The 13,730-nt window shown below is 37.9% G+C and overlaps 1 long non-coding RNA gene across 4 annotated transcripts in view; it reads right to left on the bottom strand.

Annotated features, from left to right (window-relative positions):
* Window positions 1-976: 976 nt before the first annotated feature.
* Window positions 977-13,730, bottom strand: part of LOC135446655 (uncharacterized) — a 47,265-nt gene continuing 34,511 nt past the window's right edge. For 2 of the 4 annotated variants that reach the window (XR_010439859.1, XR_010439857.1), the window contains 4 exons: window positions 8,178-8,320; window positions 5,874-6,010; window positions 2,409-2,767; window positions 977-2,082 (listed from right to left, as the gene is read on the bottom strand). This is a non-coding gene — a long non-coding RNA (uncharacterized LOC135446655). Of the gene's footprint in view, window positions 2,083-2,408; window positions 2,768-5,873; window positions 6,011-6,566; window positions 6,626-8,177; window positions 8,321-13,730 lie in introns of all 4 variants that reach the window. The other 2 variants (XR_010439858.1, XR_010439860.1) reach the window with 2 other exon arrangements.

Consider the following 13,730-nt stretch of genomic DNA (forward strand, 5'->3'; position numbering starts at 1 on the left):
GTACTAAACCCTCCTCTTTGTGTCTGAATTTTGACTTTTTGAATGTTTCCAGATGCATCTCATTTTCCTCAAGGCTGAGTTTTCCAACGATATGGGGGAGGGAAAAAAGAGCAAATCAAATGGTGGCATATAGCACTGAAGGACAAGGCAGTAAAAACAATGGAGATGTAAGAATAGTAGCTCATATGTTTAAGCACCTATGAGTAAACATCTACCTTTATTTATTTACTAGCAAAGCTAAAATGAAGACAAAATATTCCTTAGCTGAGTATAGCCAAAAGCATTGATGCAAGGACAACCTACACTAAATGTATAATTTCTTTATCTACTATTTCATATTAAATACTAACATAATTGGGCAATTCTCTATCCCAGCAGATGATGAACAATGAGCTAATACCTTGTCACATACCTTCTGATGATCACCCTCCAATTTACTGAATGATGTATTTTTATTCCCACAATTCAGGCTGGTCTGAATTGTGTCTTCTAAAAAAAAGAATAAGGGGAGAGGGGGCAGATACATCTCTTCAAGGAGAGAAGGAAATTCCCCTGTATGCTGGACATGCTGGACAGACAGCCTAGTCAAGGAAGTTATTATATTCAAAAAAGATTTCCATTCTTTCCACAATCTACAAAGAGAGGGTTCTAGAATGTGGATTCTGTTGAAAAAGAGACACCAAGAACCAAGAAGAGAAGGATAAGATGCAAAAAAAATATAAATGCTGACAGTTTATAAACTGGTCACCTTTAGGTGTTTTGAAACAGACATTTGTAAATATTTGGATTCCATTTTGATCATGAAACCCTCCTGAGTACTCCCTGTAGTGTACATGGTCTTAAAGGTAGGCTCTGAAGCCTAGGGCTGGTTATCAAATCTTCTCCCTAAATCAACAGAAATTGAAAAATTCTCATGTGTTAATAATCTACTACTTTTTTTTTTTTTTTGGAAGGCACACAACCTGCATTCTGGGTATTCTTGAAGACTCCTTTTATTTTTTTCCTCGTGTTTACAAATATTTTAGTTCCTTTTTTCATGGTCTATACATTTAAATTTGAGAACAATACTCAGGTAAAGGAATGCTGGATGTATAGGATCTTTAAGCCTCTCAAAAAAACCGTAAAAATCCAGAGTTCAGAACCTTGAAATTTGTCCAAACAAACTACAATGGTAAAGAGAGGGAAAAACACAGAAATCTTTAATACATTATGAAATTAATACCTCATTCTACATTACAAGATCTCTTTTATATGATGATCTTATATGATCTTTTATATATATAATATGATCTTTTGATTTAATCACACAACCATGATATTATTCTAGAAAAGAGAAGCCGGGTTAACTCATAAGAGCATTTCTAAAATAGCCAATTTAAGTAAAAATAAATGAGCTTACTTGTTATGACCAAAGGGAAAAGAGAGTATGGTTTAATGCCATCGTTACTGAAAATCTGGCACAGAAATAGTACACAAGTACTTGGCAAAAGTACAAGTAAAAAATTTGCTATCTCACAGCTTTTTGTTTATTTTTTGTTTGTTTGCTGTCAGTAAACAAACCCAAATGAGCACAAATGAGATGCCAGAACTGCATCTACTTGTCTGCCAACATGGAGTGGAAACCCTTGTACAATGCAAGTCCTCCCACGGGCACACATTACTCTTGTCTCACACTCAAAAGGGAAAAAAAGGAGGGAAAAAATTAAAGGAACAAATGAACACAGAATTGAAAGCAGAGACCACGTCTGAAATAAGAGAAGGACGTGCTCAAATCCCATCATTCTTTCTAGCCCAAATACTCAAGTTTTTACCTTTAGAAGTAGTTAATAACCAGGTTTAGCTGTAATCCTAATTAGAGGGAATATATCCCTTTTTGTTTCCCACTCTCTAAGGAACAGATGCAATAGCAATCAGTTTCTTTATCAGCAAATCAAAGCTAACACTCTGGACTGAAAAACTTCCTCTCTTGACTCCTTCTGAATGAGAAACTAAACACTTCTCAGTTTCTGTGCTGCATTTCTTGTGTGCTCAGCTGCAGGATCCCAGCCCCTCTCTTCACTGTCAGCATTCAGTTGATGCTGCCTTTTTGGAAGAAAGAAAAGCAGAAAGTGCATGCATCAGCTTGATAATATATTGTCATTAACCTAATTTAACAGACATAAGAGAACTATTGAAAACATTAGATATTTATCTAAGGACTGGTAAATGGTTAAAAGCACCTAGTTTATGAACCATAACTATATTATTCTCTACTATAAATTATGTGCTAGTACTACAACTGGGCATGTTTTTTCACCAATATTGCCATTCTGTTTTGCTCAGACAGGGCACACACAGGCTGTTCAGATTTTGCTTGGTGACCAACAGCCACCTGCAACTACATCCCACCAAATAAGATTATGACTTACTGGCAGGAATGGACTTCCATCATTTCCACTGGAAATTTATAATCCAAGCTGTTTGACTGGAGGTAGGGGTCCATGCTGAAAGGCAGAAGCCAAAGTCTGTCAGTAATGGCTGTTGGCAGCCAAGCACATTGCACTGTACCGAGGCTTGGAAAACGAAGACAGACAACATGCCTAAGATGTTATTCCCAACAAAGCAGTGATAGCTGGCAGTCCTGTTATCTTCTAATGGAACAGTCTCCTGCATTATGGTGCTCTTTGCCAGCAGTTCCCAGCACCTGTGATGACCCAGGGCTCTGGTCTAGTGCAGTGCTGCACTGGACACCCACCAGTGTACAGAGTGTAAGATGTAGGCTGAAGAACTGCAACAAAAGAAAAAAAAAGTTAGACACAATTTATTCCTCTGTATAATTTACATTGGAATGGGGAGCGGAGATTAAGGTGCAAGGCTGGAAGTAGAAGCAAGTGCTTTTGAGACACAAAGATTACTCTAAGTTTGGATAAAGGAGTCACCCACTGGCAAGCCACTCATGAATGTTAAGAGGATGAGGATCAGAATAAATTTTCTGGAGTTTCTTGAAAGGCAAGGACTCTTCAATGGTGCCACAAAACACTGACCTGTAAATGGATGTTGTGGTTTATCCCAGTCAGCAATCAGGCACCACCCAGCCACTCACTCACCCCCCAACCAGTGGGACTGGAGAGGGAATTGAAAGGGTAAAAGCCAGAGAACTAGTGGGTTAAGATAGAGAGTTTAACAGGGAAAGCAAAAGCAGCACACACAAACAAAGCAAAACAAGGAATCAATTCACTGCTTCCCATGGGCAGGCAGGTGTTCAGCATCTCCAAGAGAGCAGGCCCCAACACACCAAGTAGTAGTGACTTGGGAAGACAAATGCCATCACTCCAATGTCCTCCTATTTCTCCTTCTTCCCTTCACTTTACATACTGAGCATGATGCTATACGGTCTAGAACACCCCTTTGGTGTGTTGGGTCACCTGTCCTGGCTGTGTCCCCTCTGAACCTCTGATGGTTCCCCAATGTCCTCGCCATCATGGCAGTACAAAAATCAGGAAAGGCGTTGGCTCTGAGTAAGCCCTGCTCAGCAGTACCAAAAAACATCTCTGTATTATCAACCCTGTGTCCAGCACAAATCCAAAACACAGCCCTGCACTAGACACTGCGAAGAAATTTAACTCTACCCCAGCCAAAACCAGCACGGTGGAAGAAGGATTGAGCTCAGAAAGTTGGAAAGCATGCCATTTTCAGCTAAGGGGGTTTTTTACCCTCTCCCATGTATACACCTGCAAGACAGAATTCATTCTAAACTAGCACAGCTTTTTTCCCCCCTCCCTAAAGCACCGTGTCAGTAGTCTAAGCTCCAAAATCCTTATTTCATGGAAAATATAGTTGTTTCCAATTGCCTAAGTATATTTCTCACTCAAAGTTTTTATGCACTTGAGGATGGATTTAAACAGGATTCAGCACACTTGCTAAGCCAGAAAGGGAGAGGGCGTGGGTAAGTGGCACAAGCAGGCACACACAATTGTCCCTCTCAGCTGTACAATTTGCAGCTCTGCTGTTCTAACACAGAGATTATCTTCAGTGACCAAAACGTACAACTGTTTGCACAGCAACAATGTACACAGATTATTTTTAGTTCAAACATGTGGCACTACTCATTGTGCAGCTGCTTTCATGCATTAATGCATTGGGATACAAAACCCTAATTGCAAGAGCCCAAATTAATTGCAAGCAATGAGACATTTTGGACTGAAAACCCCTTTTGGCTGCACTGGAATCGAGTTGTTGACTTTTTAAGCTAAAAGAGATATGAATCATGGAAAATATTTTATTCTTAACCCCTCAAAGTACCCAATATTCCTAAACTAATGCAAAATACAGTTATGTGTTGGCTTAGAAATTACAACTTCTCTGCCAAAGGTTAATTCAGACTATTCATCCAAGATTAGTTGCAAATTTTTAAAACTGTAAATAAATTCTTGTTCCTAAACAGCACAGGTTTTCAAAGCAGGGAGTATAACCCACAGCCTATAAAAGGAAAAGATTTAAAGCAGAAATGGGACATTTGACTTCTGCATATTTGGAACATTTAATCACCCTCTTGGTTATATGGAATAAGTTAGACTGGTGGCTTTTTCTTCAGCTCCTTAGCAAAAGTACATTTATTTAATAGAGCCTTAATCTTTCTTAGGATTATTTAGAATTGAGTCCTGCACCTTTTACAGGCAACTGCAGAACTCTGCTTCAGGAGGGAAAAGGTCCAAAGACCGTAAGCACTTGGAGGCAGAAAGTCTAACTTTTTCTTCTTTTTGAACAAGGGTGGGCATCTTTCATGTTCATAATACAACATATTAATAAACACATAATTGGAGAATTTTAGTCTCATTCTATTAGATACAGACAGCTCTGCAAATCTTACGTTGCTTTTAGCTGTAAACTCAGGGAAAAATAGTCTAAGGTATAAAAGTACTGTCTCAGGACCTACAGACAATAATAATTACAGGGCCTAGGTCTCAGACAGAAGTAATTTTGGCAGATTTGGCTCTAACACTTCAAAACGCTGATGCTATTGAATCACCTCATACCATCCCTCTGCTGCAGACAACTACCCACATAAAAACAAACTTATTTTCCATAGTTTGATCTTAGCACACATTTACATTCACTGTCAGTTTAAGTCTATTATTTACATTGCCAATTACCATATTAAAATAAGCATGTGCAGTGTTGTCCTGAAAGGAAAAAAAAAAGATAATTTATATCACTAAACTCTCACAAAAAGCCATGGACGCACACCTACCAGAGAACCTTGTGTAATTTCACATCTAATTTTCACGTTTCCCTCCCAGCCCTGAACTTTCTGTGGAGATTTCACGAGGAAGAATAAAATTTTAATCCTAGTTAGATTATTAGTAAATGTGGTTTTAACATGTTCACCTCTGACTCAAGTAGTCCAAAGCTTATTACTTACAATTTGATACAAGTTTAAAATTAGGGTCAATATAATAGTTAATATAATTTTTGATGTCATTAGAGGAAAATTCTTAAAGCTAAGGATGAAAGCATTTTGAGGCAATGGTGAGTCAAGGTTTGGTGACTACACAGGCATTAAATAACCTATGCTGCCATTCAGTCTGTGGGCCAAGGCATTCCTGCTGCTGGGTGAATCCTTTGACTTGAGTGATTTTCCAGCCAAAGAGTTTGGACAGACCCCTGTGATCCCTCAAAAAGCCAGGCTGCTTGCACCATTACACATGGTTGGGTCCTTGAAGAGCCTCGTGCTGTGTTGGAAATAGTCAGGAGCACCATTTACAGCTCCCGAAGCCCTCTGGCAGTAACCCTGCTTCCTATTGACTCATTTGACCTCACTGCACAGGAGCTGAGCACTCCTGAGTTCAAATGGACAATTTCTCTGGTCTCTCACAGCTGGACTTCAGTAACACCTTGGTGAACACAAAGTGTGAATGTTGCCACTGATCATTTCATTGCGCAGTGTCCTCCAGAGAAGGGAAAGCTGTAGCTTCCATAGCAGAAGTCCAATGCACAGATTTATCTTCTGTCCAGCTCCCATAGAGTTATCCTGCAGGAGAAATGAAGTTCAAAACATTAATGCGCCTGCTGGAGAGCCTGATGCCAGACTGCTCTTTTCTTGAAAGTGCCTGTCAGGAATACCTTGTTTTTTCTGGGTCCATCTCTTAGTAGGCATTCATTTTTACTCAGCAAATACCAAAAAACAAGCAGCTTTCAGACAAGGAGTTCAGTTTAGAGGGTCAGCAGACACTCTTTTTTGTTGTTCCCTCTAGCAGCCCTAATTTTTCATCTGACAGCCAAATTAAAAGCTGTCTGGAGAAGAATAAATTTTTGTTCCAGCACTTGTAAATTAGAAATTGGAGTGGAAAACCTATGCGTGGCTATAATCAAGAATTCTTAACTTGTCCATTTAGCTTTTTTAGACAATTTGGAGAGAACAAGTGACACTTGTAAATTTCAAAAATATAAATGCTCATTTGAAGGTCACAGGAATCATGTACCTCACTGTACTGAACAGCATGAACAAGACTAGTTACAAGATGGATTCTTTGAGTCATCCTACTGGAAAATATCAAAAAGCCTATTGAGCTTTATTTGGTACTCACATGAAGCAGTTCGGAAGTCCACCTCAAATGATTTAAACAGACAAGGATTTTCTGTGAGGCTGCAAAGAGCACAGCAACTTACTGCATACAATGCTTTTGTGAGATCAATGAAAGGAAAAGAGGAAAATTCTGCATTTCCAGCATTGTCTCCTTACAAGCCCTCTTATCCCAGGAATATATTCCTTTTTCTACTGTTTTTTTTATTTCTATATTTTATAAGCTCTTAACATTGATGAAATTTATTTTTGAGCTGTCCTCAATGCACACTTATTCACATTTAATAGCACACACTGAAATGACATTCTATTAGTTATTTGGTACTGACTGTATAAGCTTTTGGCACAAAACACAGCAAACAAAAGATCTGCTGGTACTCTAATCCATAACAATGCTTTAAAATGGAAAACTATAAAAATCCTCTCTTTGTATTACAGATATGATGGGACTATTTCACTTGGATGTTATTCTCCTTTCTCCTTTTACCTGAAAGGGCTTGGAGAAGGGAAAGGAAAAAAGAAAAAACTGTTGGGCTTTTGCAAATATGTCTTTACTTTAAAATTTTTGATGCATTTAGCAGCAATTAAGTAGCTGTCCTCACAGTTACCTTGTGAGATCTACCTCAGCCAGTGCCTACCTGCTATTTATACAGAAATAATTAGCAGTTGTGGTTGTGTGCCTTAGATCCTACTTTATCCCATGCTAATTTTCCTTCCCTGCTTTCCTTGGGTTATGTAATTTAAGCAAGAGTTCTTACTGCCCTCTATAAAAATGTGAGATCTTGAATTAGAGGTACTGTAATAATGTGAGCCATAACAGAGAAGCAGGGATCACAAGGAGAACTTTACAGTTGAATGATCTGATTTGTCAGCATTTCTTTGGTACATCCAGGATATCCTAAAGCACAAGGCATAGTAATATACAGACACAGCTACACCAAGTAATATAAAAATCATTAGCAAAAGGAATTTTCATGACCAGTTATTGTGTTAATGTGCAGCAAATTATCAATTCCACAGTTACATTTGTGCTTTATGAGTCAACTAAGGCAGCTCAGGACAGGACTCAAACTGACAATGCTTATTCACATCTCTTGTAGCAATTATTTTTTGCCCAAGTCTAACTTACTTGCATGATGCTACATAAGAGTAGGTTGTTCTGTTAGTTGTTTTCTCTCCATTTTTAAGTATCTAGAAGTAGTACAATCTCTAACTTTTCTGAATAAAAATCCTTTTATCTGATGATCACCCAAATATATTAAGAATAGAACACAATATTTTTCTAGACCTGGGTTATTTATATTTTTCATTTTTTTAAGCAGCTGTTCCTCAGCAGATCTGCAATGTTCTTCACAACTTAAAAACACCAAGAATTAGGTCTCCATGATTGAACTGTGTCAAACAGAATTCAGGTGGGACTGAACTGTGCAGCTTAAGTGGAGAGCTCTGGAGCATTTTTTGTACTCTACACAAAATTATTCTTACTCCTGTGAGCGGCAAAAGGTACAAAGCTTCTCAAATGAGCTTTGCTCATACAGCTTCTCCTTCAGTGCTATGTTATGTTGACACTTGACACTTCCTATACATTTACAAGCTTCAATTCACAATCACTTACCTTCCTGTATTCTTCATTATCCATTTATTCTCTCCAGTTAACAGATTTCAGACACAATTATTTACAAATTCCTCTTCTTTTGGCTACACATCCAGCAGCCAACTGCTATGGCTTTTCTGTTTGACTCCAGATGGCAAGTACATCTACAGAATGGAAAGCAGTAGGATTTGAGAAAAAAAACCCAACTCTCTGATACATCCAAATTCAATGGATGTGGTTAGTTATAACTCCAGCAGAGAAACCTGTCCAAAGCAAGACTGGGACAGGTAGCTGTGCTCCAGGGAGGGGAGCAGGGGCATGGGCAAACTGACTTCAGAGATTGCACAGCTTTGATTTAACAAGCTGAGCAAGAGCTGGTTACTGCTAATAAACATCTCTGATATATGTATCTCTTATGCAATTGTAAATTTAAATGCAGATTTAGACATTTTCCTCTGTTACCTTCCTTACAGAAAAATATAATTGTGCATGTTGTGGGGGATGGAGAGCCATATGCAATAATACGCACCAAAAAAGCCTACCTGTAATGCCTCTACCTTGCCTGAGGATCCTCATCCTCAACTACACACATCAATGCTGGTACATTATGTTACTGAACTGACAAAAACAGACACTGGGATAGCATAGGATGTAACCATAATGTACTCCGATTATGAGGCAAGGCAGACTTTCCAAATGAAGATGCTGAATCAGACCTGGAAAAACTGAATTTTTCAGGTCTGTTCTGATACAAAGCCTAAGATTAAAAACTGTGGGTTTGTGTATTGGCTAGAGGAAATTGCAGCATATGTCCAGAGCTAACTATGCAGAAGTACTGCAGTCCATCAGTTTTAATCTTCCTTCAAATCTTTTAACAGAAGAGACACCAAATAAATGCTCTGCATTTGGCTTTTTGAAAAATGCATAACTTATGCTGTAGCATCCTGCAGAAATTTGCATCACTTACCATCACTTTTTCTGTTTTTGAAATGTCTGACAAATTAACTTTCCATTAATTTTCTTTGCTCATGGTCACAATGTTTAGCACTGCTTGGGTTATCTTTGCTGATGAAAGAATGGAATCTTGCAGTACATTACAAAGATATGCAAAAAAATATTAGTTCTCCTATAGCAACCATATTTCATTTAGAACTTGTCATGATGCAAATCTGAAGATGTGACATAGCACACTGAAATCCATCCATAACACCCTTTCCTAGTGATAACCTGTTTAGAAACGTCTACAAAACCACCCCTACAACCATTGTCCTACAAGACTGCAACAGCTGGCACAGCTGTTGCTGCATGGAGCCTGCATTTCTCAGCCTTACAGAACCTTAATGACTCTTTCTTTTATTTCTAGTACTGCATCTGCTACTTAATAACATGGGGCTTGGAGAGGTGGGGTGATGATTTAGGTAGCCGTCTACATTCAGTAGCAAGTACATTCAGTAACACAGAACACAGTCTGCAATGCAAAGTAAGGATTTTGTCAGTTCTCATTATTACCAACGTTCTGTGCTGTGCTTTACATTATTTTATGTGACCCAAAATATTTAAATCCCACCCCCCACTAGGAAGTTTCCATGCACTAGGCACCTTTTTTTTTTTTCTGAAAAGCAAGCATGAGCCTTATTATAATAAGATTTTTTTTTAAAAAATCCTCTTCATTAGTTGAAGGTTACCTTAGAAACATACAAAAAAGAAAGATGATCCCTCCCTTTTCCACCCCTTTCAGTTTCAGCTTTAGCTGGTTGATACACAGGATTCTGGATTACACTTCTCAGGATTAAAAACAGAGGAAAGAAAATGAGCTTGTATTGCCAATCATTCAGATTAAAAGTTTTTTGTTTTAAGAGAGACATCAGGTGAGGGGTAACACAGAATTCCAGATAGTCTTTATGCAATGGGCTCCAAGCTTGTCACCTTTTTCCCAGCGCATATTGATGTCAGTTGTTCTCCCTTTACTGCTGAGATTTTTTTTTTACAAGAAGCTAATTTTCCTGCCTGTTCTTCTATATCTCATCCTCCTTTTCACAAACAGGACACCCATTATAGTACTCCCAGAACCACGAAATATGGTCCATCCACCTTTCAAGCTTGCCCTTTTCCTCTCTCAGTTACAGGGTCTATATAGCTCTTTACAGTCCTAAGAAAGTCTTAGAGCAGAGATTATTTAAACAGGGTATTTTTCTTATTCTTCTTTCTTGAAACAAAATCTAACTGGTTTTCCATTTTGAAAAATATTTTAAAACTTCAAAATGGTTGTGAAATCTCCAGTACCGTTTTCTGGCGAAAGACTCTCTAGTCACAGTAGTTCAAAACCTAACTTACAAAATCCCACATCCTAAATGCTAATATAAATTCTTACATATAGCAATATCTTTACTAAAGATCCTTGAAACTCTTACTTTCACTCATGCTGCTGATTCTACTCAAAGTTCACAATGGAGAACAACATGGCAGCAGTTCCTCATCAACTTCAACAGGAAGAGTTCTCAATTCAAGTCAAGAACTAGATTAGAATGTTCCTGTTAGTCATTTGCTGAAGAGTTCATGTTTATATAGATTATGTATTCCAATATTCATTCACCCCTACAGTTACCTTTTGGGAATTACTTTCTTGCAACGTAACATCAGTGGAAATCCAGACTGCAGTAACATGAATAACCCAAAACTTCAAACGAGGAAGGGAATCTAACAGATCCATATCTTGGTGAGATTCCTGAACATTTTCCAACAGAATTGAAACATGCAATGACACCCTAATAGGTCTGTCAGAAGTCTTCAATCAATTTTACCACTTAATCTATAACAGAATGCATGTACAGCTTTTCCTCCCATGGCACTATTCTTCAACAGATGTCAAGGCTCAGGTCCTCAGCAGATGCTACCTACCTCTATCTCATGGGATCTGATCCTACCATGCAGGCACCAGAGACCTTCAAGGAAGACCAGGACACTTCCAAGATGCCATCCAGCACAGAGAAGCAGGTCAGGTACTGCTAATGCCCCATAGTTCAGGATACCTTGAACACCCCTCAGACTCTAGCTGGAGTCTACTTAAGACTCTAGCTGGAATATGACAATGAGAACTCATTTCCGTTTTTCATACAGATCTAGATTTTCAATGCAGAGAACACATTTGCCAAGCTAGAAAAATAAAATAAATGCTTTTTGGCATGCAAACTGGCTAAATTAACACTGGTATATTCAGAGACACAGAAACAGGGAAGTCATGGGAATATGCAGAGGAAAATGATTCCTCTCTCACCAGTTGCACAGCCTTAAGACTCCCCTTAGTATTATGCTCTTATGCAACATTAAACAATATCCTTTTATATAAAAATACAGCAGTAAAATCTTGTTCCTCTGTCTTCCCTGCCTCAATTTTTTGCACTGCTTAATGCTGAGTGCCTGATGTCCAAAGGACATGACATTAGTATCCCTTTTCTGTGTTTGTTTGGCCCTTTGGGGTCCTTAAAGCAGAAAAAATCCTGGATCCTCATCAAACCTTACAGAGCAATCCTTTAAACTGACTACAAAATATGCTCCAGTACCCTCAAGATGAAGGATGAACTATCAACATTGTTGCTATGGGATGTGGTCCTTTTTTAATATTGCAGAAGTCTGGCTCTATGGATCTCAGTGCTGTGCTTACTGATGAGGCAGCTCTGGCTCTCTTTTGTCAGTTTTCAGACTAAAGCAAGCACAGCCCATATATTTGGATGTATCCAAGTATTTGCCAAATCCTGTTGGCGCAATTTTACACACATGAAATTGAGTTGTGGACTCTCACATTGTCATTTTATATAAAACCATTTATACAGAGAGAATATAACTGATGCAAAATCAGAATGCTTTTGCATGAACATAAGTTTGGAGTTCTACATCTCTACAAAATTTGAATTCAAAACTTACAAGATTAAAACTTTTTCACCATGGAAATGATCATACTTCCCTCCAAGAAATGAGGGCAGTTTTCTATTTGGGCTGTTTGGAACATATTGTCTATAAAACATTTTCCAGGTTTCCTAGAAATTTAACCATGCAGATGATCAGATCTCCTGTAGATAAAAGGTCTAAATTTACTAAGGGTAAGTGAGGACAACCAGTTCTGGTGCAATAACTCTCCAGAAAACCCTAGTTCTAGACAATTTAAAAAGTAAAATCCTTTGCTACAGCCACCACTCCTTGATTCTTTGCAAGCAACAGCTCAGCATAGCTACCTCATCATCCACCAGAAACTCAGTTTCTTCTGCTCTTTCTCTTCCATTAAATAAAATTTAAACAAACCAAGAAACAAAAAAACCCACAGTCCCCCAAAACAGGGGGTTTTCCCTGCTTTTTTTTCATAGTGTGAGGTCTACTTTCTGTGGTGGTGTAGTGGCAAGGGAAGATACAAAGCTTAGCTGTTTGTGTATTTTGCTTTGTTTCAGTACAAACATTTGTAAATATTTCTTTTCCCAGCAACTTCATGCCATTTCAGAAAAGACAGTTCTAAAGTCATCTTCCTAATCTGACAAAAGGTTTATGGTCACCCCCAAAAATACGGACATTCAATACCTATTTTAACACCCATCTTTACATCAAATTAATTGCCATGACTGCTGCCTTTTACTGCAGAATATAATTGTGAAAGGAATGCTCACAATAAACCAGAGTTCTTATCCTGAACTGTAACTGATGCCCAAAGCATGCCATGAAGAAGAGAACTGCAAGATAGGAAGAAATACAAGTCAAAATCTCATATAAATGCTAATGTACTTATGTACTAAAAATCTAGCAAAAGCTGAAATAAAAGATGTGCCATCATTTCTAGACCAGAAGGCCGAACAGTTGCTTATTGCTTTTAGACATGAAATGGCCTTACAAAATGAAAAAAGGATTTTACTCCCTGTGCCCCATTTCCATTTATTGTATAATTAAATTAGATATTAGACTGGGGTGATACATGCATTAGGTTTTAAAACCTAATATTTGCCAAAATATTAGTTGTGTGTAATTTAACTGTCAAAAACCCAGAAACAGGATGTGTTATATGTGTACTTTTGGCAGCTTAGCCATCTAAAAGCTAAAAAAGAGAAAATAAACTGGTAAGCACATGAGAGAGAATGGAACCAATTAGAACTGTTTGTTCAAGGTAAGAATTTCTAAATCGGCTCCGTTTTTTAAAACAGTCATTTAAATATGCAATATCCAATCTGGAAGGCAAAAAGTCCTCAGAAAGGAGCACAAGTAGACAGCTGTTTAGGAGCACTCAGGAAATCTATTTTAGCTAAACCAAAGCAAATCTTTTAGTCTGCTTTCTCCATTAAACCCTATCAGACCACCATTTTCTCTCTTTTTTATTTCCATTCAAATTATCTTTATACTTTCCTTCAGTTCAAATAAAAGATTCCCAAATAAAATTTATGAGTTTGTGTAGGTTTTACAGACTGCAAAAAAATCCAAAGGTATTCTCCTGAGGAGGAATCTTTTCAAAATGAAGTGGCAAATAATCCTTTCCAGGTTCATATTTTGCTAATTCTTGATGAAACCAGATAAAATTCTTAATGGCAAGATAAAAGAAGG

This window comes from Zonotrichia leucophrys, chromosome 4 (genome assembly GCF_028769735.1).
Source record: "Zonotrichia leucophrys gambelii isolate GWCS_2022_RI chromosome 4, RI_Zleu_2.0, whole genome shotgun sequence".
Lineage (NCBI taxonomy): Eukaryota > Metazoa > Chordata > Aves > Passeriformes > Passerellidae > Zonotrichia > Zonotrichia leucophrys.